At 37.9% G+C, this 26270-nt stretch overlaps 1 pseudogene; it reads left to right on the top strand.

Annotated features, from left to right (window-relative positions):
- LOC122671334 overlaps positions 1–22963 on the top strand; it is a 32809-nt pseudogene extending 9846 nt beyond the window's left edge.
- The last annotated feature ends 3307 nt before the right edge of the window (positions 22964–26270 follow it).

Below are 26270 nucleotides of genomic sequence, written 5' to 3'. Positions count from 1 at the left end.
CTATAGATAATAGGTCTTCCAACTTGTGCAAACTTGGAGATTGAAAAATCGTTCAACACTTTGAAGCTTGATCAATCCTTGCAACCTTTTAGAAGAACACAAAAATCACCAAAGCCTCTTGAGTTCTCTAACTCAAGTCTCACACACACCACTACAAGAGAGGGGAGAGAGAGAAATCGTGGGAGGGGGAGAGAGCACTGCCAAAATCGTGGGAGGCTCCTCCTTCTCCCTCTTTTATAGTTTTGGAGATCCTTGGGTCTCAAGTAACCTCCTTCCACCTTTGCCTTGACTCAATCTTCCATTTTGGTGTTTTGTGAATCTTCTAATTTTTGCAACTCCAATTTGCTACTAAAGTGAAGACATAGAATCTCAAAAGGGATATAATCGTTCTAAATTATGGTTCATGAGATATTCTCATATATTTCTTGCCATAATATAAAAAGATATTTAACCATAAATATTTTGTTCTCCCCTACAATGCCATGTGTCCAATAAACTCTTTTATTGTACATAAACCCTTCCACTTTCCTAATATCCCATAATGAATTATAGGGTATGTACTTTAATGCTACTAATCTCCAATTCATCATGTACGTTGATCGAGAGAATGTGATTGAGATCGGACGGCCTAAAAATTTTGAAATCAATTTTCAATATAATTTATATAGTAATTTTATATTAAAAATAAATTAATAAAATATTTCGAATAAACACTGGATCCAGATTTATTTCCGACCAATCACTTTCTCTCTCTTGGATATTCCCCGCGTACGAGCAATGGATTCCATGTTGAGAATCCTCTTTGTTTACAATGCGGGTTCACGAATCCAGTGTGCCGGTTTATAGTACTATTAGACATCAACCATTGGTTTACCAAAATCCATAATGCCACACTACAACAAATGGAATCTCTTAGGTCAAAGGGCCATCGAGTGGCTAGTAAGTATATCACACACACAACTAGTAGCAATGCATAAGATATACGCACTAGATTCTCATCTATACACGTTCTCGACGTGTACCCACATCCATGCACCGAAATCACCATTTCTCGTGACATGCGATATGAAAACCATATAAACGGGATGTCCAGTCCCATTCCTAGTTCAGACAAGTTTTAGGTAAAGACCTATGGAACATTCTTATAAGCCCAAAAATAATAATGTGTAAAAAGCTAAATTCAATAGTTTAATAATTCGGGTTTGATGAACACATAATTCCAACAATCTCCCACTTGTACATCAAAGCCAATTGCCAACAAAAGTTACACCCATGCTCTCAATATGTTTTTCAAACACTATAGGAGCTAATCCTTTTGTCATCGCATCTGACACATTATTAGTAGTGCCAACTTTGGAAACAACTACATCACCTTGCTGGATTATCTCTCAAATCAGGTGATACTTCTGCTGCACATGTTTGTTCCTTTGATGAGCCCTAGGCTCCTTGGACTGTGCAATCGCCCTCGTGTTATCACATAATAAAGGTATGGGGTTCTTGACTAACTTTGGAATAACCTCCAAGTCGATAAGAAATTTCTTGAGCCAGACACCTTCCTTGGCTGCATCACCAGCTGCCAGGTACTCTGCCTCGGTAGTAGAATCGGCTGTAGATTTCTGTTTGGCGCTTCTCCACACAATCGCTCCACCACCCATAAGGTAAACCATACCGAATGTAGACTTTCTATCATCCTTGTCAGTTTAGAAATCCGAATCCGTATATCCAACTACTGACAACTCATCATGCCCATACACCAGAAAATAGTCTTTGGTCTTTCTTAAATACTTGAGAATATTCTTGACCGCAGTCTAATGCTCTTTTCCTGGATTGGATTGAAACCGACTCACTATCCCTACAACATAGTAGATATCTGACCTTGTACACAACATAGCGTACATCAGAATTCCCACTACAGAGGCAGAGGGAACTCTCTTCATCTCTTCAATGTCCTCTGGAGTCTTGGGGCATTGAGATTTGGAAAGTGATATTTCATGGCGAAAATGAACATTTTCTTTCTTGGAATTTTCCATGTTAAACCTTGCCAGTATCTTTTCTATGTATGTGGATTGTGACAAGCCTAGCATCTTTTTCTGGCGATCTCTAATAAGCTTGATCCCAAGGATATAGCTAGCTTCACCCAAGTCCTTCATCAAAAAAGTGGTGGACAACCACACCTTTACGGATGAAAGAAACCCAACATCGTTCCCTATTAGTAAAATGTCATCTACATACAATACGAGAAAACAAACCGCACTCTCACTGAACTTATTGTAAATGCATGGTTCATCCATGTTCTGTTCAAAGCCAAACAATTTGACTGCTTGATCAAAACGGATGTTCCAACTCCTGGAAGCTTGCTTGAGTCCATAAATGGATCTCAACAACTTGCACACTTTGTTCTCTTCACCTTTTGAAGTGAACCCCTCTGGGTGTTGCATGTAGATTTCTTCATCAAGAAATCCATTTAGAAATGCAGTTTGCACATCCATCTGCCAGATTTCATAATTGTGGTATGCGGCTATTGCCAACAAAATCCTGATGGATTTCATCATAGCTACTGGTGAAAAGGTCTCCTCATAGTCTATATCTTCTTATTGGATATAACGTTTTGCTACCAATCTTGCCTTGAATCTCTCAACCTTTCCATCTATGCCTCTCTTCCTCTTGAAGATCTACTTACATCCAATGGGCTTTATGCCTTCTGGTGGATCCTCTAGAGTCCAGACGTTATTGGAATACATTTAGTCAATTTCAGAGCGCACGGCTTCCTCCCATTTGGGTGTATCTACATCTTGAAGAGCTTATTTATATGTATACGGATCGTCATCCAATTCAGTGGTAACCATGTAGAATTCTTCTACGGTCTTAGCTTCTTCAGTAAGAAGTGTTTGAGTTAAAATAATACCGCAAGCGTACGGGTCAATCGTAGCTACGGGTCGAACACGAGGAGATATACGCCACTCTATTTAACTAACTTAAAAGTAATGCAAAGTGAACCAAATTAAAGTGTTAAATTAAACTAATTAAATTAATAAAAATTAATGCATCCTAACTCATAAACATCTAACAAAATTAAGGGATTAAATTGGCGTCCTAACACATGAGCATCTAACCTATCAGACTAACGCAAATTGAAAGGAATAAAAAAAAACAGCCACACATAATAACCATATAAAAAGGAATAAGGGAATAAAAGTGCATCCACAAACCACAACCATATAAAAAAAATAAAAGAAATAGAGGGAGAAGAAGAAGAAGAAGATAGAGAGAGATAGAGGAAAGGGAGAATGAGATTAAGGGTTTAGAGAATGAGATACCTTGATGTGTTTGAATACTTGAATAAACTCACCATGGCTTCCTCTTCTAAATCTCCATGTCTTGTCATCAACATAGGAACTTAGACTAGGAAGCTTTAAACTATAACTATTACAACCATTAAACTAGACTTATGAAATCAAAACTAAGAACTTGAAATCAAAACTAAGAACTTAAGCCAAAAATAGGAAAAGAAGAGAAAATTTCACTAAGTGAATGAAGTAAAAATTACACTAAAAAACTAAATTAAAATTGAACTAGAAACTAACTAAAAAACTGAACTAAAAAACTCACTAACTCCTTACAACCCAGAGGGTAAGGGGTATTTATAAGAGGAAGAGAGGAGAAGAAAGAAGAGGGAAGTGTAGGAGAAATATTCCCTAAGAAAAGAGAATATTCTCTTCTCCTTCCTCTTTTACAATGCCTTGAATCCTAAGAAAAAGAAAAAATAGAAAGAAGAAGAGAAGAAAAATTGTTTACATAGACCTTCATTTCTAGAAAAGTAAACTTCCAATTCTAACAAGTCTTTCCTTTTCTTTGTAGATATCTTCTCCAAGCAATAAAATCAAAGCATCTTTGATTTTTCAACTTTCCATAGGTGAGAGAATATCTTTCAAAATAAATCTATCCCAAATAGAATTTCAGAAGTACCCTTGAGAAGTTGGAGGAGAGAGAGAGTAAGGGTGATGACTAGGATTCTTTCAAGAATAAATAAAATATCCATTCTGTCCTTCAGGAAACGTGGAGCATGGGGTGCTTATATAGGCCTCACCATTGTGTTCCTTGCGAAGAATCACCCAAAATAGACCCAAATTTCATCCAATTTGGAGTTCGGGAGCCCAAGATATCTCAAGTTGAAGTTGGACTGTCCAGAGCCCTCCAAATGGAATCTTTCGGGTACAAGAAATATAACTTCTAATAATTCGTTAAGGCCCCTGCAATCTGAACTTTCGTTTCACTTTATCCCCAGCCGACTGTCAATAATTACAAATAAACCCCTATAGACCATTTTCGTGCTTCGTTACGGAAACATCCGTAACTTCTTCGTTTCAACTCGGAATCATGTGCCGTTTGAACCGTTACGAAGCTGACTCGATGGGCTACACATCCAAGCCATTAACACCTTTAAACAGCTTAAAAACATTTCCTTAGCATCATCTCCTCCATTTTCACAAGAAATCACCTACAACCTGAAAAGCACAAGAAAGCACCGAGTAACTCTCCAATGTGATAAAATGTATGCTTTATGCCCTAAGATTTCACACATAAATGTGCTCATCAGATTCCCCACACTTGAACGTTACTTGTCCTCAAGTAAAGCAAAAGAAAACTAACCTAGAATGCAGAAAATCCTAACTCACTTTCGTAGGAATCACGGTTGCACTTAGCATGTGCAACAAGCCTTTCAACCCCTAGGTTACCCCTAGTGGACGAGTTGTGTCTCGTGGGTGTTTGCAGTGAATATACACCCAAAATTCAATAAATCAAAAAGAATGATGTAAATTTTTCTCATGGCATAAGTAAGATAGGGCACACAATCTCAAAGAAATACTCAACTAAAGATTAAGGAGCCAAAGGTTCCCCCACACTTGAATTTTATCACCCCACATCAATTCAAGTAACAAGCATGCAACAAGTTCAAGGGATCTCCTCATATTTTCTGAACACTACTCACTTTCAAGTAAACCCCCCCATAGCATCGATGGAACTAAAGACTTAGGCATTGAGTATTGTTGACCATACTTTTTTTTTTTTTTTCAGGCATTAAGGCAAAAGTTTTTTTCTTTCTCAACCACAAACTCTATTTCTACTCCACTACTGTTCTCTGAATGACATGGTGGAGCATACACCAGACACCCAAATACTTGGTAGCTTCGCTTTTTGCATATATCCATAGAGACTTTGAGACATTGATGCAAGAGTTTTTTTTTTTTGAGTTTCCTTTCAAGGAATTTCGATCAAGTCACCCTGCTTCATGAGGCACAGTGTCCTGTCTAGTCCCAAGGAATTCCACTTTCTTTTCTATTCCTTGTTTTTTTTCTTTTTCTTTTTTTCATTCACTTCCACTTTCATGCCTTGCCTTGCCACAAACAAATTGGTCTCAACTACTAGCCAAAAGATCAAAGGGTCCATAAAACACATAGAGGAATCTAGCCATCAAATGAAATAACGCTCATATTTTTCAATTCAATCCCTCTCACCGGATACAAACCAATTACCGTCCTTGAAAATGGATTTTTTATTATTTCGCATGCTAGGATACCTAATTCTCTCTTTCTCTCGCTTTGCAATCAAAGAGACATATGCACAAAATCAAACTATTGTCACAATCAAAATTCACCAATTAAGCCCAACATCCCCCCCACACTTAATTCATGCAGTGTCCTCAATGCATGCATAAAAGAAAGAATAAGGACAAGGGAGGAGATGAAGGGGCTTACCGGATATAATCAACAAAGAGAATCATGAAGAGTCATGAGCTTTACAAAAAGTGCTAGGAGCAGCAACAGAAATCTCAATCCATGGCCAGTAAATGGAGAAATAGCTTCAGACCCAGAAAACACTCGACCATGAATTTTAGTAAAGCGAGAAATAATATGGAAGTTAAGAACAACTGAGAAATATTCAATAGAAAAATCTATCCTCATGGGACAGTGGAAAATGAAGGCATTAAAACTCAGGCCATAAATTCGTCCCTCCTCTCCCGTTTGCAATGTAGAACACCTATCATTCTTTGAAAAACCAATCAAAAACGGATCACAATAAGCATAAAAAGGATTATGAATAACCTCATCTAAATAATCATCAAAAATTGGAGGTTTACTCAAATCAATCCTGGCAATACAACTATCCGCTCTTTGCATAACTTGGTTTGCCAAATAAGGATCATGGAAATATGCTTGAAAGGCATTATGACTAACATTGTCCTCCTCAATAAAATCGTCAAACCTAGGAGGTTTGGACAAATCAACATGTGAGACAATGAAATCCTCAAAATGACAATTATCTAAGTTTTCCAAAGAGAGAGGGGGAGATCGAATTTCCTGGGTTTCTATGTTATCATGAAAATCTGATTCTAAATCAATAAAAACACTAGGCTCACTAAAATCAGAAATTTTAGGAAAAAGTTGGACTTCCCCAGGTAGCTCATCAAATCTCGCTTCACTAATGTCCTGAGGAGACTCAATCTCAACAAATAAATCATCATGAAAAGCAGCTTGTTGGGAATGACTCTCATTAACCTCAAACTGGGGTGGTGGAATTTCAATATCCTTAAACTGGGGATGGGGCGGTTTAGGCCGACTAGGTAATGTACCCGTTTCCTCCTCTTGTACCATGGTTATCAGTTGAGAGAGTTGCTTCTCCATGGTATTTTGGCTTGTTGTGAGAAGGTCTATGTATTTCTCAAGCTCATTCAGTCTGGCCTCCTCACCCATGTTCTGAAACTCAAGGGGTTGGTGATATGGTTCAAGGAGAGGTGGCCCATTGAGATTTAATGGAGGGTTGGGCATTGGAGGACCAAACTGACCATGATATAGGAAATTGGGTGGTCCAGCTTGGTTATTCCATTGATCCCACAAAAAATCGGGATGATCACTCCACCCCTGATTGTAAGTGCCAAAAGAATTGTATTGAAATTGAGGACTCACATTCTCATCACCATAGCCACCCCCATAAAGATTAGGGCATCCTTCCATAACATGGATTGTCTGGGGAAGTGACCAATCAAAATTTTCCGAAAGCCCATAGTTGGGTTGGGGAGCAAAATTGTACTGGGGTGGTGCAAAATTGTTCTCTCTCTCACTACTTTTGGCTTCCCTAACCTGTTTAAACATTTCCTCCAAAATCATGGTTGCCTTAGCATAGGTCCATCTTTCCCCCAAAGTCTTATTTGGAAGTGTATCTCCCATTATTCTAAATTAACCACCTATCCCAAATTGAGGTCTCCCATAAAAAAAAATTTAAAGAAAAATAAAAGACTAGAAAAAAAAAATACTAAAAACAAGAGGGAGCCCAAGGTAGATAGTGTATCTATCCCTCAGAAATCGAAACAATGATTCCAAAGCCGTAAGGTTGCCATATAGGTTGACAGAAGGGAACCCGTATAGTCTTCACGAGCCACCTACGGGCGACTCCAAATGGAATCGATGTAGGGTGGAGGACTACTATACGTTTATGTTTCCAACGCTCTCACTATGTCGCTTTCCTGTTATCAAGAGTGGTCACCTCCAAAGATAAGTCATATGCCAATCCAAACCACCCAACGAATCAAGGGGCACCAAGATTGGCTGGGTTTGGGCATATGAAAGACTTTAGATTGGGCGCACACTATTTGAAACAGAAGAGAGAAACAAGAAGAGGTTTTCAAAAACCTTTTTTTTTTTTTTTTTAAGAGAAGAGGAGAAAGAGAAGAAACTAAAGCACTTCGAATTACTTAAAAATCAGAAAAATAAAGTGGTCAATAATCTCCCCGGCAACGGCGCCAAAAACTTGTTTGAGTTAAAATAATACCGCAAGCGTACGGGTCAATCGTAGCTACGGGTCGAACACGAGGAGATATACGCCACTCTATTTAACTAACTTAAAAGTAATGCAAAGTGAACCAAATTAAAGTGTTAAATTAAACTAATTAAATTAATAAAAATTAATGCATCCTAACTCATAAACATCTAACAAAATTAAGGGATTAAATTGGCGTCTAACACATGAGCATCTAACCTATCGACTAACGCAAATTGAAAGGAATAAAAAAACAGCCACACATAATAACCATATAAAAGGAATAAGGGAATAAAAGTGCATCCACAAACCACAACCATATAAAAAAATAAAAGAAATAGAGGGAGAAGAAGAAGAAGAAGATAGAGAGAGATAGAGGAAAGGGAGAATGAGATTAAGGGTTTAGAGAATGAGATACCTTGATGTGTTTGAATACTTGAATAAACTCACCATGGCTTCCTCTTCTAAATCTCCATGTCTTGTCATCAACATAGGAACTTAGACTAGGAAGCTTTAAACTATAACTATTACAACCATTAAACTAGACTTATGAAATCAAAACTAAGAACTTGAAATCAAAACTAAGAACTTAAGCCAAAAATAGGAAAAGAAGAGAAAATTTCACTAAGTGAATGAAGTAAAAATTACACTAAAAAACTAAATTAAAATTGAACTAGAAACTAACTAAAAAACTGAACTAAAAAACTCACTAACTCCTTACAACCCAGAGGGTAAGGGGTATTTATAAGAGGAAGAGAGGAGAAGAAAGAAGAGGGAAGTGTAGGAGAAATATTCCCTAAGAAAAGAGAATATTCTCTTCTCCTTCCTCTTTTACAATGCCTTGAATCCTAAGAAAAAAGAAAAAAATAGAAAGAAGAAGAAGAGAAAATTGTTTACATAGACCTTCTATTTCTAGAAAAGTAAACTTCCAATTCTAACAAGTGCTTCCTTTTCTTTGTAGATATCTTCTCCAAGCAATAAAATCAAAGCATCTTTGACTTTTCAACTTTCCATAGGTGAGAGAATATCTTTCAAAATAAATCTATCCCAAATAGAATTTCAGAAGTACCCTTGAGAAGTTGGAGGAGAGAGAGAGTAAGGGTGATGACTAGGATTCTTTCAAGAATAAATAAAATATCCATTCTGTCCTTCAGGAAACGTGGAGCATGGGGTGCTTATATAGGCCTCACCATTGTGTTCCTTGCGAAGAATCACCCAAAATAGACCCAAATTTCATCCAATTTGGAGTTCGGGAGCCCAAGATATCTCAAGTTGAAGTTGGACTGTCCAGAGCCCTCCAAATGGAATCTTTCGGGTACAAGAAATATAACTTCTAATAATTCGTTAAGGCCCCTGCAATCTGAACTTTCGTTTCACTTTATCCCCAGCCGACTGTCAATAATTACAAATAAACCCCTATAGACCATTTTCGTGCTTCGTTACGGAAACATCCGTAACTTCTTCGTTTCAACTCGGAATCATGTGCCGTTTGAACCGTTACGAAGCTGACTCGATGGGCTACACATCCAAGCCATTAACACCTTTAAACAGCTTAAAAACATTTCCTTAGCATCATCTCCTCCATTTTCACAAGAAATCACCTACAACCTGAAAAGCACAAGAAAGCACCGAGTAACTCTGTCCAATGTGATAAAATGTATGCTTTATGCCCTAAGATTTCACACATAAATGTGCTCATCAGATTCCCCCACACTTGAACGTTACTTGTCCTCAAGTAAAGCAAAAGAAAACTAACCTAGAATGCAGAAAATCCTAACTCACTTTCGTAGGAATCACGGTTGCACTTAGCATGTGCAACAAGCCTTTCAACCCCTAGGTTACCCCTAGTGGACGAGTTGTGTCTCGTGGGTGTTTGCAGTGAATATACACCCAAAATTCAATAAATCAAAAAGAATGATGTAAATTTTTCTCATGGCATAAGTAAGATAGGGCACACAATCTCAAAGAAATACTCAACTAAAGATTAAGGAGCCAAAGGTTCCCCCACACTTGAATTTTATCACCCCACATCAATTCAAGTAACAAGCATGCAACAAGTTCAAGGGATCTCCTCATATTTTCTGAACACTACTCACTTTCAAGTAAACCCCCCCATAGCATCGATGGAACTAAAGACTTAGGCATTGAGTATTGTTGACCATACTTTTTTTTTTTTTTTTCGCATTAAGGCAAAAGTTTTTTTCTTTCTCAACCACAAACTCTATTTCTACTCCACTATCTGTTCTCTGAATGACATGGTGGAGCATACACTGACACCCAAATACTTGGTAGCTTCGCTTTTGCATATATCCATAGAGACTTTGAGACATTGATGCAAGAGTTTTTTTTTTTTGAGTTTCCTTTCAAGGAATTTCGATCAAGTCACCCTGCTTCATGAGGCACAGTGCCCTGTCTAGTCCCAAGGAATTCCACTTTCTTTTCTATTCCTTGTTTTTTTTCTTTTTCTTTTTTTCATTCACTTCCACTTTCATGCCTTGCCTTGCCACAAACAAATTGGTCTCAACTACTAGCCAAAAGATCAAAGGGTCCATAAAACACATAGAGGAATCTAGCCATCAAATGAAATAACGCTCATATTTTTCAATTCAATCCCTCTCACCGGATACAAACCAATTACCGTCCTTGAAAATGGATTTTTTATTATTTCGCATGCTAGGATACCTAATTCTCTCTTTCTCTCGCTTTGCAATCAAAGAGACATATGCACAAAATCAAACTATTGTCACAATCAAAATTCACCAATTAAGCCCAACATCCCCCCCCCACACTTAATTCATGCAGTGTCCTCAATGCATGCATAAAAGAAAGAATAAGGACAAGGGAGGAGATGAAGGGGCTTACCGGATATAATCAACAAAGAGAATCATGAAGAGTCATGAGCTTTACAAAAAGTGCTAGGAGCAGAAACAGAAATCTCAATCCATGGCCAGTAAATGGAGAAATAGCTTCAGACCCAGAAAACACTCGACCATGAATTTTAGTAAAGCGAGAAATAATATGGAAGTTAAGAACAACTGAGAAATATTCAATAGAAAAATCTATCCTCATGGGACAGTGGAAAATGAAGGCATTAAAACTCAGGCCATAAATTCGTCCCTCCTCTCCCGTTTGCAATGTAGAACACCTATCATTCTTTGAAAAACCAATCAAAAACGGATCACAATAAGCATAAAAAGGATTATGAATAACCTCATCTAAATAATCATCAAAAATTGGAGGTTTACTCAAATCAATCCTGGCAATACAACTATCCGCTCTTTGCATAACTTGGTTTGCCAAATAAGGATCATGGAAATATGCTTGAAAGGCATTATGACTAACATTGTCCTCCTCAATAAAATCGTCAAACCTAGGAGGTTTGGACAAATCAACATGTGAGACAATGAAATCCTCAAAATGACAATTATCTAAGTTTTCCAAAGAGAGAGGGGGAGATCGAATTTCCTGGGTTTCTATGTTATCATGAAAATCTGATTCTAAATCAATAAAAACACTAGGCTCACTAAAATCAGAAATTTTAGGAAAAAGTTGGACTTCCCCAGGTAGCTCATCAAATCTCGCTTCACTAATGTCCTGAGGAGACTCAATCTCAACAAATAAATCATCATGAAAAGCAGCTTGTTGGGAATGACTCTCATTAACCTCAAACTGGGGTGGTGGAATTTCAATATCCTTAAACTGGGGATGGGGCGGTTTAGGCTGACTAGGTAATGTACCCGTTTCCTCCTCTTGTACCATGGTTATCAGTTGAGAGAGTTGCTTCTCCATGGTATTTTGGCTTGTTGTGAGAAGGTCTATGTATTTCTCAAGCTCATTCAATCTGGCCTCCTCACCCATGTTCTGAAACTCAAGGGGTTGGTGATATGGTTCAAGGAGAGGTGGCCCATTGAGATTTAATGGAGGGTTGGGCATTGGAGGACCAAACTGACCATGATATAGGAAATTGGGTGGTCCAGCTTGGTTATTCCATTGATCCCACAAAAAATCGGGATGATCACTCCACCCCTGATTGTAAGTGCCAAAAGAATTGTATTGAAATTGAGGACTCACATTCTCATCACCATAGCCACCCCCATAAAGATTAGGGCATCCTTCCATAACATGGATTGTCGGGGAAGTGACCAATCAAAATTTTCCGAAAGCCCATAGTTGGGTTGGGGAGCAAAATTGTACTGGGGGTGGTGCAAAATTGTTCTCTCTCTCACTACTTTTGGCTTCCCTAACCTGTTTAAACATTTCCTCCAAAATCATGGTTGCCTTAGCATAGGTCCATCTTTCCCCCAAAGTCTTATTTGGAAGTGTATCTCCCATTATTCTAAATTAACCACCTATCCCAAATTGAGGTCTCCCATAAAAAAAAAAAAAAATTTAAAGAAAAATAAAAGACTAGAAAAAAAAAATACTAAAAACAAGAGGGAGCCCAAGGTAGATAGTGTATCTATCCCTCAGAAATCGAAACAATGATTCCAAAGCTGTAAGGTTGCCATATAGGTTGACAGCAAGGGAACCCGTATAGTCTTCACGAGCCACCTACGGGCGACTCCAAATGGAATCTGATGTAGGGTGGAGGACTACTATACGTTTATGTTTCCAACGCTCTCACTATGTCGCTTTCCTGTTATCAAGAGTGGTCACCTCCAAAGATAAGTCATATGCCAATCCAAACCACCCAACGAATCAAGGGGCACCAAGATTGGCTGGGTTTGGGCATATGAAAGACTTTAGATTGGGCGCACACTATTTGAAACAGAAGAGAGAAACAAGAAGAGGTTTTCAAAAACCTTTTTTTTTTTTTTTTTTAAGAGAAGAGGAGAAAGAGAAGAAACTAAAGCACTTCGAATTACTTAAAAATCAGAAAAATAAAGTGGTCAATAATCTCCCCGGCAACGGCGCCAAAAACTTGTTTGAGTTAAAATAATACCGCAAGCGTACGGGTCAATCGTAGCTACGGGTCGAACACGAGGAGATATACGCCACTCTATTTAACTAACTTAAAAGTAATGCAAAGTGAACCAAATTAAAGTGTTAAATTAAACTAATTAAATTAATAAAAATTAATGCATCCTAACTCATAAACATCTAACAAAATTAAGGGATTAAATTGGCGTCCTAACACATGAGCATCTAACCTATCAGACTAACGCAAATTGAAAGGAATAAAAAAAAACAGCCACACATAATAACCATATAAAAAGGAATAAGGGAATAAAAGTGCATCCACAAACCACAACCATATAAAAAAAATAAAAGAAATAGAGGGAGAAGAAGAAGAAGAAGATAGAGAGAGATAGAGGAAAGGGAGAATGAGATTAAGGGTTTAGAGAATGAGATACCTTGATGTGTTTGAATACTTGAATAAACTCACCATGGCTTCCTCTTCTAAATCTCCATGTCTTGTCATCAACATAGGAACTTAGACTAGGAAGCTTTAAACTATAACTATTACAACCATTAAACTAGACTTATGAAATCAAAACTAAGAACTTGAAATCAAAACTAAGAACTTAAGCCAAAAATAGGAAAAGAAGAGAAAATTTCACTAAGTGAATGAAGTAAAAATTACACTAAAAAACTAAATTAAAATTGAACTAGAAACTAACTAAAAAACTGAACTAAAAAACTCACTAACTCCTTACAACCCAGAGGGTAAGGGGTATTTATAAGAGGAAGAGAGGAGAAGAAAGAAGAGGGAAGTGTAGGAGAAATATTCCCTAAGAAAAGAGAATATTCTCTTCTCCTTCCTCTTTTACAATGCCTTGAATCCTAAGAAAAAAGAAAAAAATAGAAAGAAGAAGAAGAGAAAATTGTTTACATAGACCTTCTATTTCTAGAAAAGTAAACTTCCAATTCTAACAAGTGCTTCCTTTTCTTTGTAGATATCTTCTCCAAGCAATAAAATCAAAGCATCTTTGATTTTTCAACTTTCCATAGGTGAGAGAATATCTTTCAAAATAAATCTATCCCAAATAGAATTTCAGAAGTACCCTTGAGAAGTTGGAGGAGAGAGAGAGTAAGGGTGATGACTAGGATTCTTTCAAGAATAAATAAAATATCCATTCTGTCCTTCAGGAAACGTGGAGCATGGGGTGCTTATATAGGCCTCACCATTGTGTTCCTTGCGAAGAATCACCCAAAATAGACCCAAATTTCGTCCAATTTGGAGTTCGGGAGCCCAAGATATCTCAAGTTGAAGTTGGACTGTCCAGAGCCCTCCAAATGGAATCTTTCGGGTACAAGAAATATAACTTCTAATAATTGCGTTAAGGCCCCTGCAATCTGAACTTTCGTTTCACTTTATCCCCAGCCGACTGTCAATAATTACAAATAAACCCCTATAGACCATTTTCGTTCGCTTACGAAACATCCGTAACTTCTTCGTTTCAACTCGGAATCATGTGCCGTTTGAACCGTTACGAAACTGACTCGATGGGCTACACATCCAAGCCATTAACACCTTTAAACAGCTTAAAAACATTTCCTTAGCATCATCTCCTCCATTTTCACAAGAAATCACCTACAACCTGAAAAGCACAAGAAAGCACCGAGTAACTCTGTCCAATGTGATAAAATGTATGCTTTATGCCCTAAGATTTCACACATAAATGTGCTCATCAAGAAGTGTATAATGTGTGGGTGGTCTTATGGTCATCCCACTACGTCGCGACTCCTGAACTATATCAGGCTCAATGGGGTTGATAGTTGGTTCAATTGATGGATTAGGCATTTCAAGTATAGAAGACGTCTCTTCTATGACAACAGGGTCACTTCTCTTAGCAATCAAATCTTCTTCAATGAAAGTAACATGCTTACTAACAATGACTTTCTGATTTGCAGGGTCATATAAGTTGTAACCTATTGTGCCTTTTGGGTATCCCAAGAATAAGCATCTAAAAGAACGTGGCTCCAACTTACTATCTATTTATTGCTTGCGTACATACGCAGGACAACCCCAAACCTTAAAGTGTTTTACGCTGGGCTTGTGTCCATACGATAATTCAAACGGGGTTTTGGGTACAGTTTTAGTAGGAACCCTATTCAATATATAGATCGCAGTCTCTAGGGCATACCCCCAGAAGGATAAGGGTAACTCACTAAAGGTGAGCATGGTTCGAACCAGGTCCAACAAAGTCCGATTGCGTCTCTCAGATACACCATTTTGTTGAGGCGTACTAGGATTTGATAGTTGTGACACAATCCCCTCGGTCGTGAGATATGCTTTGAATTCGTCTGATAAATATTTCCCTCCTCGATCCGATTGAATGGACTTGATGTGTTTATCTAATTATTTTTCAACTCCAGCCTGAAACTCTTTGAACTTTTCAAAAGTCTCTGACTTCTTACGCATTAAGTAGATACTACCGTATCTAGAATAATCATCGATGAATGTCACAAAGTACTCATAACCATACCTAGCTTGGATGTTAGTGGGCCCACACACGTCAATGTAAATTAATTCCAACAAACTGTCGGCTCTCTTGCCTTTATTGGGAAAGGGCTTCTTGGTCATCTTTCCCTGTAGGCATGATTCACAGGTTGGGAATGGTTCAACCTTTAGGCTTTCTAACAGCCCGTCCTTCACCAACCTGTTAATCCTGTCTATATTGATGTGACCTAATCTGAGATGCCATAGGTAAGTAGGACTCATTGGAGCTCTCTTTCGTTTCAAATCGATATTTGAAACCTCATTCGTTATCAAGAGTTGTTCTAGAAAATACAAATCATTTTGTAAAAATTCAGAAGCAACAAAGATATTATTATAACGAATTGAAAGTCTAGTACCAAAAGTAAATACATAACCGTTTGAAACCAACTTTGAAACGAAAATAATATTCCTTTTAAAAGAAGGAACATAGTAGCAATTATTTAAAACTAAAGATGCAGAATCAAATTCTATGCTATAAGTTCCAACTGCTAATGCCTTGGCCTCTGCTCCAGTGCCCATCTTGAGACACACTTCATTCTTGTCCAATCTTTTTGTCTCCTTGAACCCCTGCAACATATTGCAGACATGGACCGTAGATCCGGTATCCACAAGCCATGAGTTAGATGGTCCAATAGACATATTTGTTTCGAAAAGGACAAAAACATTTAAATTACCTTCTGAAGAGGTATCATTGTCATCCGACTTCTTTTTCAAGGAAGCCAGGTATGCATGGCATTACATTTCCAATGCCCCTCCTTCCCACAAAAGAAACACTTTCCTTCCTTAGGAGATTTCTTCTTCTGAATTTTTTCGTTTTTTTCTTTATGGATCTTACCCTTCTTTTTCTTTCCCTTGTTCTTGGAAGAACTTTCTTTCACCTCGGTGAGGTGCACTTCTGCCTTTTCCTTTTTAATCGTTCTCTCGGCTTCTTGTAACATATTACCCAGCTCGGTCAACTAAACATCTAACTTATTCATATTGAAGTTGAAAATAAATGAGCTGAATGAGCCAGGGAGAGATTTAAAAATGATGTTCCACTTATACCTCAAGGAGAACTTTTCAAAACCTAAACCCTCCAATTGTTCGAACAGGTTTTGAATTTTCATCACGTGGTCCAAGATCGGAGTTCCAGGTTCTATCTTAAGACTATGGATCTTATCCACCAGCTCGTACTCTATGTGGGTGTCTTGTTGGCTATACAACTCTTTGATCTTAGCCATCATGTCACCCGCAGAAGATATTCCCTTGATAGACTCGACAATCGATTTGTCAATGAAATTCAAAATATACAGTTGGGTCTTTGAATCCCTTTAATGGTAGGATTTGAAGATGTCCACCCTTTTCTTTAGTTGTTCTGCTGTAAATTCAGTAATATCCTCAGTCCCATCCATGTCAGCGGATGGTATAGTGGGAGACTCTTCCATTAGGATAGAGTCAAGTCCCTCAGCCTTGAGGAGCATAATGTTACGATGCCAATCCTCATAATTTGGTCCGGTCAATTTTGATTGGGTAATAAGTGACATAAGGGTGTTGTTGATTGGGACAGCCATGTCGAAAAGATCTACACATGTACAAGTAAGAACACAATAAATATCGAGACCATTGAATTTTGATTTTGGGCTAATTAAAACAATGGTCCTTCATCTTTTTCATATCCCTCCATAATGAAAAAAAATGTATTGGAACTCACCAGTCCTGGTATGTAAAATTTACCCTATCGGGGATTATCCCACATACGGTGATTGGGTGGACTATTCTGTCCGCCTCCTAGGCTTCCAATGTAATTGGCCACTTGAGTGTCATGTCCATATCCTATCGGCTGACACACACTCAAGTCATGTGTATTCCTAATGATTCAGAATGAATCATGGCATCATGAGAGATGGCCTACTAACGCAGTGCCCTCCCACTATCCATGTCCATTTTCTATCCAATAGGAGAAGGTGCAGACCGTATGATAGTGAAATCCTCACAATGTCCTATCGGCTCTATTATTAGGACTTCATTACCTACCTCTACATCCATCATCAATAGCGGGCCATAAATAAAGATCTATCGGTTAAGATCTATCCATATCACACATGCTTTTAAAAATAGAGGAAAAACTATTACGCACAAAATATATTGCCATATATAGAAAATACAACGCACAAGATAACACATATATAAATTGTGGTTATGGGATGGTAGGTTTAGTGAGAATAATAACGTATTATTACTCCCACTAAATCAATAATTATTTAATTTAATGTGAAAAGAATTATGCATCCAATGCATCAAGTGATGCATAACAAAATGCTTGCTCCATCCATTGGCATCTCCATGCTTTGTTCTTTGCATTTTCATGCTCCTTTCTATCTCCTTCCATCATCGTATGTTGACATCCATCTTTCTTTAAGATCTTCAAAAACTCCATCGATTAAACTTACATAAAATAAATAAAATTACAACATAATTCTCTATACACTTTCCTTGGGGAAGAAACTTCCTTGGTAAACACAACCCACCATTGGATTGCCTAAGAGGTGGAATACATAATTTTATCAAAAAGAAAGGGGGGAGAGAGATAGAGGAGAAAGAGAACACAACGCACATCACATTCTATATTTCACATAAACAATTAAATACCACCATTCACATAGATTTACATATTAAATCAATTCCCATAACCATTAAGATAAAATAAAAATTCTCCATGATCTAGTCCAATAAGGTAATGATACATGTGATCCCACATCAACATATGGCAAAAATTAGGTGAATGCAAATCACCTACTTAACCATTAAGTGTGAGTGCATTCAAAAAATTAAACTAAAAAGTCCAATAAAAATAACTATTTATTTTTCTTCCCTTTTCATATCAATCATAATATAATCAAATCAAAACATATATCCTCTTATTGAAAAAAATAACAAATTTATTCTAAGATCATGGAGAATCCTATTCTATCAAAATCATACTCCAACCATGAACGTACAAACAACGCTCTGATACCAATTGTTGAGAATAAACCTGATACGCAGCAGAATTTGGATCAGGTCAATGCTCGTAGTTCATGATCAAGAGTAGGGAAGAAACAATTTCAAAATAACATTCATGGTTACCTTAGAGTCGCAAGTGAAACTCCTCCTATAGATAATAGGTCTTCCAACTTGTGCAAACTTAGAGATTGAAAAATCGTTCAACACTTTGAAGCTTGATCAATCCTTGCAACCTTTTAGAAGAACACAAAAATCACCAAAGCCTCTTGAGTTCTCTGACTCAAGTCTCACACACACCACTACAAGAGAGGGGAGAGAGAGAAATCGTGGGAGGGGGAGAGAGCACTGCCAATATCGTGGAAGGCTCCTCCCTCTCCCTCTTTTATAGTTTTGGAGATCCTTAGGTCTCAAGTAACCTCCTTCCATCTTTGCCTTGATTCAATCTTCTATTTTGGTGTTTTGTGAATCTTCTAATTTTTGCAACTCCAATTTGCTACTAAAGTGAAGACATAGAATCTCAAAAGGGATATAATCTTTCTAAATTATGGTTCATGAGATATTCTCATAATATCTCTTGCCATAATATAAAAAGATATTTGATCATAAATATTTTGTTCTCCCCTACAATGCTATGTGTCCAATAAACTCTTTTATTGTACATCAACCCTTCCACTTTCTTAATACCCCATAATGAATTATAGGGTATGTACTTTAATGCTACTAATCCCCAATTCATCATGTACGTTGATCGAGAGAATATGTGATTGCGATCGGATGGCCGAAAAACTTCAAAATTAATTTTTAATATAATTTATATAGTAATTTTATATTGAAAATAAATTAATAAAACATTTCGAATAAACACTGGATCCAGATTTAGTTCCGACCAATCACTTTCTCTCTCTTGAATATTCCCTGCATACGGGCAGTGGCTTCCATGTTGAGAATCCTCTTTGTTTACAATGCGGGATCACGAATCCAGTGTACTGGTTTATAGTCCGATTGGACATCAACCATTGACTTATCAAAATCTGTAATGCCACACTACAACAAATGGAATCTCTCAGGTCAAAGGGCCATCGAGTGGCTGGTAAGTATATCACACACACAACCAGTAGCAATACATAAGATATATGCACCAGATTCTCATCTATACACGTTCTCGATGTGTACCCACATCCATGCACCGAAATCACTATTTCTCGTGACATGCGATATGTAAATCATATAAACGGGATGTCCAGTCCCATTATTAGTTCAGACAAGTTTTAGGTAAAGACCTATGGAACATTCTTATAAGCCCAAAAATAATAAAGTGTAAAAAATTAAATTCAATAATTTAATACTTCAGGTTTGATGGACACATAATTCTAACAACAGCCAGGTTTACCGGTAGTGGAAGGATAGCCGCCAAGAAAGCTGGTGGGTCTATGTAGTATCTACGAAACTGTGGGAGCCTTGTGCTGGACGAAAGCATAATAGTGTGTTTTGCAGTGTTTTCTCTTTAACTTTTCTCTTCTTCTTTGCTTTTCTCGTTCCGGTGGAGAATGCATCTGCAATTTTCATTTTTCCCCTCTACGACACAATTGATCAAACTGGAAAACCAATAGCAACTCAATGACCGTGACCGCCTAATAGATCCTTGAGTTCTTCCTCACCACAACATCACTCTTGGGTAGTGATTACCTGTGTAACCTCCAACTCCATTGTTTGTCTTGCAGTGCTTTGCATACAGAAGAAGAAGAAATGTGGTAGAGAAAAGGGTCCTTAAGACTCCAACAATCACAGACATGCTTGGCTTGAAAGGGGTGAAATTGGGTTTTGTTCCATCATCAATCATTAGAGGTCTGATATAGAAGGTGAAGAAGAAGAGAAGGAGAGAGGTCCCAGAACGCCCAAAGACCTAAAAAGCTTTCAAAATAGCTCCTTTGCTACTACGATATCCATAAGCTTCCCAAGTCTAGTAACCAATGTGAAAGTAGTTCAGGTGCTCAGGCCCCATTTCCAACCAACCATGCTTGGGAGAACAACACCACATAAGCCACCTCGCTGACACCCCCCCTTTCCTCACTTTGCCTTTTTATGTAGTTTTTTTCCTTTTCTTTTCTATTACAAGTTTACAATCAAACAAGGAAATTTTATTTTTTTTCATTTCTTTTCTTTTCTATCCATTACTTGCCAACCAAACACACCTTAAAGGAACAATTTTCCTTCCATCTCTCTTGACTGAGGCCTTTGGATGAATTTTTATCTGTTCCATTTCTCCAATTGCCCCCCAACTTAGATTGACGACACGTGTACACACATGGCCTCTTTTTTTTTTTTTTTTTTAGAGTAAGAGAGCTTTGTATTAGAAAATAGGGAATAATTACAATCTATAGTATTTCTTGCCAAGGCATCCTCTCTTATAAGCCGAGAGAGTGTCGTGGGAAGACTGTCTGTATAGAGATCGATCTCCTGGGCAGAGTTTAAGAACCCAGACAGGAAATCCGCACATGAGTTGCCCTTGCGGAAATGGTGTACAAAGACGTAACTCCTAAAGCAATTTTGGAAGTACAGAATGTCGCCAACCAGGCTATGAAAGTACCATGGGGTCTGAAAGTGACCGAGGAGAGTATGCACAGAAGTTAGCGAGTCAGATCGGACTTGCACATGATCCAACCCTTTGTTCCTTGTGCGAATAAGGCCCCCTTTGATTGCCATTAGTTCCATTCGAAGAATACTATCGTCACCCTGCGCGCCGGCAATTGCGAACAAAACATGCCCAGAGGAATCACGCCCAATCGCACCATAACCCCCGAGACCGTTCCATAGGGACCCGTCACAGTTAATCGCAACCCACCCGGTAGGAGGTTTCATCCAAGTCACAACTGTTGACCTGCCATGAACGAACTGCACCTTGATCTTCCATCTAATAAAGAAACACATGGCCTGTTTTGAAAGCAAAAATTTTGACCTCAACCCTAACATCCTCTATTCTCTATCCTCTTTCCCACACTTTCTCACTCCTCTCTCCACTCCTCCCTCTCTCTCACTACGAACCTAATCCCTCACTCCTCTCACTTTGTTGGAGTACCCATCGGAGCAAAATAACCCAGGAAAACTGAAACGAGTGTCGGACGGTGCCATTGTGACCATGTAGGAAATTATATGTCAGAATATTGAGAGATCAAACATAAATGAGTTGAAAGTTATTTTTACTGTAAGAGCTTTCAAACAATTATTTACACTACCTCTTTCAGGAACCTGTAACCAAAAATTATGTTAGAAAATTTGCAGGCTGAGTCGTGTCACTTGACACTGTCCTTAAGACCATAGACGCCCCCTATGGTGCAACCGGGAATATGCGAATCGGCCTCCAAGATAAAATAGCCCATTGACTCCCCTAGTAATCGTGCACTCGACTACTAGACCCCTTCGAGTACTACAAGGCTGTGCTCAAACTAAAAGGAAAATACTTATAATAATATTACTTCCAAAACTCAACAAAACAATGAGAATAAATAATAACATGCAATATATGCATGCACATGACACAAAGGGGAATTCATCTCAAGAGAGACTTGATCAATCTCAAGTAGACTTGATTGATTTCAAAAAGAGACTTGATTCATTTCAAAGGAGACTTGATTAATCTCAAGATCGAGAGTCTTGGTTAATCTCAAGAAAGAAGTAATCTCAAGAAACCCCCTTTTAATCCGTAAAGGACTAGAGTTCCCTCAATTTATAGAGGACCAAAGGCATTTAAGAAATGACATTAAGAGGAGAAAATAAGAGCAAAAAACTGAAAAGATTAAAAGCTTTAGGAGCTCCATAAAGAGACATAAAATGTCTCCAAAAAAACTGAATAAACAAATTAAAGAAGGGGTAAAATGTTAAAGAAACTTATTTGTATTTAAACAAATATTTAAACCTATTTTGAATCTTAATTGTTTTAAAAAATCATTTAAAACCAACAGACCATCACTCCACAGTCACGCGTCCTCTGCAGCACCTCTCTTTTCTTTACTTTTTGCTGCCGGAGTAACCAACGGGAAAAAGGCTTCACTCCCCTCCCTTTTTTCTCGCTCCTAGAGTAACTAGCGGAAAAGGCTTCACTCCCCTCTCGACCTCACTGCGAACTTTTACCCTCACTCCTATCGCTTTGCCGGAGTATCCATCGGAGATTGCAACCAGTGGCGCCATATCTGCAGCGATTTTCCCTGCCATAGAAGAGTGACCCTGCTGCAAAGAACACTGCAGCGATTTTGGAAGTTAATTAAGGTTCTTCCGATCCCATGTGTGGTTATCTCTCTCTCTCTCTCTCTCTCTCTCTCTCTCTCTCTCTCTCTTTTTAAAGAATGAAATATGGATTACTCTTTAGGTCTAGCTCATCTGAAATGACTTCCATTTATCTTCCAGGATTCTGTTTGTGGAAGTGCACACTGTGCCTTATTGCCTTATTGGAGCAAAAAGCTGGGAAAATGTGATCTTGTTGCATACATGGTTTTCCTCTTTCACTACTTCACTCTCTCTCCTTTTTTTTTTTCACACAAACACATACTTGAGATTTTTGGAACAACAATACATTTTCCTTGGATTAGGCATCTCCAAGGGGTGGAGTACTGGACTTGCATTTAGATGAAACAAACCAAAGAGTACTGATTCGAGGCAAAGCTGTTGTTGTAATGGAAGGTTTCCTATTTTCCTTGCTTAGGAAATAACCCCCTCTTCCTTGGAGTTCTTTTTAAAAGTATGTTTTGTAAATTGTACCTGTATTTTGTAATTTTAAAACTATGTTTTGTAAGTAGTTGTGCATTTTGTTGAAGACAAGTTTGCTAGTTCAATAGATTTTTAAAGGGAGTTTCTGGTGACATTCTTCTCTACTATTGTTCTGGAGATCGTCTAACTTTCTTGACTATATTGTTCTTGCAATTGGTATGAATGCTTCGAACATCTCACAGTTTTTTTTTTTTTTTTTGGGTGAGAAAGAAAAAAGGAAAAATTAATATAAGGAAGTAATATATACGGTACGTTTTGTTGCTTAGAGCATTGCGAGCCATATTCCGAACTATAGTTATACAAAAAAGGTATCCGTTAGCAGTATACTTAACATTCCTTTATGAGTCAGAGATATATAGTAAATCTTTAAGATGTCGTAAGGGTCAGGCTGATATGGTTGGAGATGGAAGAACATCGGCGATCCTAGGATAAGACCACCACACTTCTTGGATCTGCAACCCCAAAACTGATGTTTGATCCAGCCCGGTTCTAATACTATACAAAATCGGCTCCAGTTCCGTCGAAGCAGACTAAAAACCAGCAGCAAAAAAGGTAAGTTGTCCTCCTGTCAAAAAACAATAAGCCCATCCTGCTGTGCTCAGACCTGGCTTGTAGTATCTTGCGCAAATAACAATATGAGAATTGATATTTGGTAAACCATCGAATTGTGAAATAGACAAACAAATATCTGGCTCCTTAGTTACATTCGAGGATGTAATAGGGGGCGGGAAGATATTCATATCAGATTGATAACTAGAAAGTTGCATTAAAATTTGAGTCGGACAGGGTTTGTCCGTGCCAAAGGCAACCCTATTTCGAGCCCCCCCAGATAAAGTAGCAAGTTATAATGAAGACATTAAAAAACCAGATAAGAGACTTTCTATCGAGTTTTGTTTTACGAATCATAGAGATGCAAAATTCTAACAGATTTGGGAATGTTAAGAATTCTGTTCTCAAGCCAAGAGGTCCTGCCACCCATAGATGCTTGACCCAATCACATGATATGAATAAGTGTCAGTATGATTCTGCACAATTTCCACAAAGAGCACAAGACGGGTCGATCGGAAGCCACTTAGATAGAGTTGCCTTGATAGAAAGTCCTGCATTCAGAAGACACCAGAAGAATATTTTAAATTTTGGATGGAGTTGAAGTTTCCAAAAAAATTTCCACCAAGCATTGTTATTTAGAAGATTATGCTTAATGGAAGGATTGAACCCAGTGGCAGCAAGCTTAGTTGTGAACAGACCTTGCTTGGATGGTATATACCACCAGCAGTCATCACAAGGCGAAAAATTGGTAAGAGTTAAATGAGAAATGATGTTAGGAGGTAAAAGTTGGTTAAGGAGCTCGACATCCCACTCATTTCTCATTCTGAATTTGTCAATAGAAAAGGAAAGCATTTCCTTATTAGGAGGAATTAATGCATGCCCCAAAAGGTTTCCATTAAGAGAAGGAATGCACTTGTCTGTCCAAAAAAATGTGGATCTATCACCAACCCAACCAAACAAGCATTAGGTGCGAAAAGTTACATTTTACTTAAGGGTGTCAATTAAAATTCCGAATCCGGATGGTTTTGGTATCTGATTTTGGAATCGATTAATAATGAGATGAGATGATTTTAGGACTACCTTTCGTAATGTTTTTTTTAAAACCAAAAGTTGATTAAAGAATTGGCAGATTCAGGAAATTTAAGAGTTAACCAACTAAATGGGTTCGGCTATATGGATTCTTTTAAAAGAAAAAAAAAAAAAAGAAACAGAAATCATCACAACAAAGGGAAAAAAAAGTGTGAGGAATGAAGAATAAAAATAGAGAAATGAGATAAGAAAAGTAAGAAATGAAAAATGAAAGATGAAAATAGATAGCCCAAGAAATCAGGAAAATCTCGATTCAGCTACATGGGTGTATACAACGTGGATTTTTGCTCTTTAATAGGCTCTATCTGAGGTCTTACTTGGTACAAGACCCAAACTATGCATGTCATTCTTCACAACCTCACTTATGATCATTTTGACCTCTCCCTAGCTCTTTAGCTCCTTCAATTGAAATCAGATCACTCCTCCTTATTGGGGCGTCCCCCACATTCCTCAGGCGTCCTTTGTAAATGACCAATCTGAAACGACATTCTCAGAGCTTGTCACTGATCGAAGCTCTAATACATTTGTTTCTCACTTTATCCTTCTTAGTTTTGTCGTACATTCATCTTAACATTGTCATCTCTGCAACACATAGCTCTTAAGAACCGCTTAAGGAGCTAGTATTGGACATTTCCCATTATTAAGAAGGATTATATCCTAATTTTAGAACCGTACAAATGGGATAGTTTTAGGATTGGCCCCTTGGGACCGGAACTAATTCAAAACAGTCAGATTACCCATTCATCTCGAAAATTTATATATACGGGAAAAAGTTCCCAGGGGCCACGCCTACGTACAGTGGGTGACGGAATGACCACCATGCTCCCTATGTATGGTGGAAATTCCACCCTCCATTGTGCTGCCGTCCACGCTCTCATTAGTTGGCGCATGCAACGTCCCCTACACAATTGATCTGATACCGATTTTTATTATTTTTTTAAAAAAAATTATTTTATAATCTTAATACCTCGTGTCACTACCCTATCGGTCATACCACCAATCCGAATCGGTATCGGATTTTAATCAATGAACCAAGTTGACATCATAATCATCCATGCATGTACCATATACGAATGTGATAGGCTCATAGTTTTCTGTCTTATACTATACTAGGACGACATTCCAGCTCAGCAATGCATGTCGTGTGTCGTGCCACGAGTCACGATTCATGAGCATTCCAGGTTTTTCTTCTGAATTTGGTAAGAGTTGATTTCATCACAAGGCGAAAAATTGGTAAGAGTTAAATGAAAAATGATGTTAGGAGGTAAAAGTTGGTTAAGGAGCTTGACATCCCACTCATTTCTCATTCTGAATTTGTCAATAGAAAAGAAAAGCATTTTCTTATTAAGAGGAATTAATGCATGCCCCAAAAGGTTTCCATTAAGAGAAGGAATGCACTTGTCCGTCCAAAAAAATGTGGATCTACCGTTCCCAACCTTCCTAATGACAAATCTTTCAAGGTTGGGAATAATATTTGTAATACTATTCCAAATCCACGACCCTTTTCTCTTCCTAATGGAAGGGTCAAAAAAAGAGGTTTTCGGAAAGTATTTCTCCTTAAGAACTCTGGACCAGACAAAAGAAGTATTAGAAATTAATCTCCAACGCAGCTTTAAAATGAGGGCTTTAT

Source organism: Telopea speciosissima, chromosome 8 (assembly GCF_018873765.1).
Source record: "Telopea speciosissima isolate NSW1024214 ecotype Mountain lineage chromosome 8, Tspe_v1, whole genome shotgun sequence".
NCBI classification, from domain to species: domain Eukaryota; kingdom Viridiplantae; phylum Streptophyta; class Magnoliopsida; order Proteales; family Proteaceae; genus Telopea; species Telopea speciosissima.
This window is presented reverse-complemented; position numbering and strand designations above follow the sequence as displayed.